This window comes from Cynocephalus volans, chromosome 4, assembly GCF_027409185.1.
Source record: "Cynocephalus volans isolate mCynVol1 chromosome 4, mCynVol1.pri, whole genome shotgun sequence".
In the NCBI taxonomy this organism is placed as follows: Eukaryota; Metazoa; Chordata; class Mammalia; order Dermoptera; family Cynocephalidae; genus Cynocephalus; species Cynocephalus volans.
Genome location: NC_084463.1, coordinates 46,364,464 through 46,367,045, shown reverse-complemented (window position 1 = coordinate 46,367,045; position 2,582 = coordinate 46,364,464). Strand labels below are relative to the sequence as shown.

The following is a 2,582-nucleotide window of genomic DNA, read 5'->3' as shown; positions in this document are numbered from 1 at the left end:
AGAAGGGGGAAAAAACAAGAGAACAAATGCAATCAATATAGTACAGTTACAAGCAGGATGTATACTACTACAACTATATAAATATCACTTTAAATGTAAATGGTCTAAATACATTCATTAAAAGACAGAGATTGTCAGGGTAGACTTTTAGAAAACAGAATCAACTGTATACAAGTATTGTCCACAACAAAAATACATTGATCTTAAAGAATCAGATAAGTCAAAAGTAAAAAGATAAAGATATACCATGTTAACAATAATGAAAAGAAAGTTAGAATAGCTATATTAATTTCTGACAAGCTACACTTCAGAACAAGGAAAATTATCCATGATAAAGAAGAGCATTACAGATTGATAGTGGATCTATGCTCCAAGAAGTCACAGCAATCTTAAATGTACATGGACTTAACAACAGAGCATCAAAATAGTTGTGGAAAAAACTGATATACCTCCATGAAGAAACAGAGAAACCTATGATTATATCTGGAGACTTCAACACCCTCTTTCAATAATTGATAGATCAAGCTGGCAGAAAATTAGTAAGGACATAGTTGAACTAAACAGCACCAGCCATCAATTGGATCTAATTGACATTCATAGAATACTTCAACAGCAACATTAACCAAGAAGATTTCATTTTAGACATAAAACACAGCTTCACAAATTTTAAAAAAATAAATTATGCAAAAAATATTTTAAATATAACTAACTAGAAGTCAATAACAGAAAAATGCTGGAAAATCTCCAAATATTTGGAAATTAAACAACATACTTCTAAATTTTTAAATAACAAATGAGTCAAAAAGAATTAACAAGGAGAATTTAAACAGCCAGCCAGGAAGAGTAGAAGGTTTTGGCAGTTTCTTAAAAAACTAAACAAAATCTTACCATGAGATCAAGCAAATATACTCTTAGGTATTTACCCAACTGATTTGAAAATTTATGTTTATACAAAAACCTGCAAGTGGATGATTATAGCATAGTTGCCAAGAAAAGGAAGCAATTAGATATCCTTTAGTAGGAGAATGGATAGACAAACTGTGGTATACACATTCAATGAAATATTACTCAGACATAAAAAGGAATAAGCCACCAAACTGAATAGATATGGATGAATCTTAAATGTATATTGCTAAGTGAAAAAATCTAGTTTGAAAGATTGTATTATTCCAACTTTACTGTATTATTCTAATTATATTGTGTTCTGGAAAAGGTAAAACTACAAAGATAGCAAACAGATCAATGGAGGGGGTTGAATAGGAGAAGAACAATGGAATTTTAGGATGGTCAAACTATTCTGTATGATAATATCACGGTTGATAAATGACACGATGCTTTAGTTACAACTCAGAACTTTATAACACAAAGAGTGAATATTAATGCATAAAATTTTTAAAAAATTACTTATGAGGTCCAGGAAAGAAGGCATTGTGTGATAAAAGAATCTAGCAGTATTACAAATGTATGAAACAATCGCTTGAAGGAGGTACGGGTAAAATGTACTGACCTGAGTAACTTTGGAAATGAATGAAGTTTGTGAGATTAAAGGGAAAAGGATCTGTAGATAAGAACTATATTCTTGTGCTCGCTTCGGCAGCACATATACTAAAATTGGAACGATACAGAGAAGATTAGCATGGCCCCTGCGCAAGGATGACACGCAAATTCGTGAAGCGTTCCATATTTTTAAAAACGAATGAAATACTGCCATTTGCAACAACATGGATGGACCTCGAGAGAATTATATTAAGTGAAACAAGTCAGGCACAGAAAGAGAAATACCACATGTTCTCACTTATTGGTGGGAGCTAAAAATTAATATATAAATTCACACACACACACACACACACACACACACACACACACACAAAACCGGGGGGGTGGGGGGGAGAAGATATAACAACCACAATTACTTGAAGTTGATACGACAAGCAAACAGAAAGGACATTGTTGGGGGGGAGGGGGGTTTTGGTGATGGGGAGCAATAATCAGCCACAATGTATATCGACAAAATAAAATTTAAAAAAAAAAAAAGACCAAGATCTCATCAAAAAAAAAAAAAAGAACTATATTCTTATGATAAAGTTACTTCCCATGGGTGTATGGGTTAACAATTATGAAACCTCTGTACATGCATGCTAGAATTGAACAATTTAGCAAATGTGTGACAGGTAGTGGGAGCCAGGTTTCTCACTGGAGAGAGAGGTGACAATAAGCAAAAAAGGGGGCTAGAATGGTTCGAGTAGTAATGGATTGGAGTTGTAGAATCAGTATGAACTCATGTTTAGTTTAAAATAGATATAAATAGTTATAACAGAAATATTTATAGATAAGTGTATGTACATGGGTTAGTATATACAGTCAGCCCTCCATATTCATGGATGCAGAACCTGGGGATATGAAAGGCAGACTCTAAGGGACTTGAGCATCCATGGGGGTCCTGGAACCAATCCCCCATGGATACTGATTGATGACTATATACCTATCTTTCCTTCTCTGTCAAGTGAGAGGCCCTAGAAAAATGACACTCCGGTAGCAATGAAAGGTATTAGGTCTTCTTGGAGAAATGGCTGAATCTAGGA

General features: G+C 33.8%; 1 non-coding gene across 1 annotated transcript; it reads left to right on the top strand.

Annotated features, from left to right (window-relative positions):
- The first annotated feature begins 1,581 nt into the window (after nt 1-1,581).
- LOC134377399 (U6 spliceosomal RNA) lies at nt 1,582-1,688 on the top strand. The gene has a single exon (XR_010023447.1). It is a non-coding gene; the product is annotated as a U6 spliceosomal RNA (small nuclear RNA).
- Nucleotides 1,689-2,582: the final 894 nt, after the last annotated feature.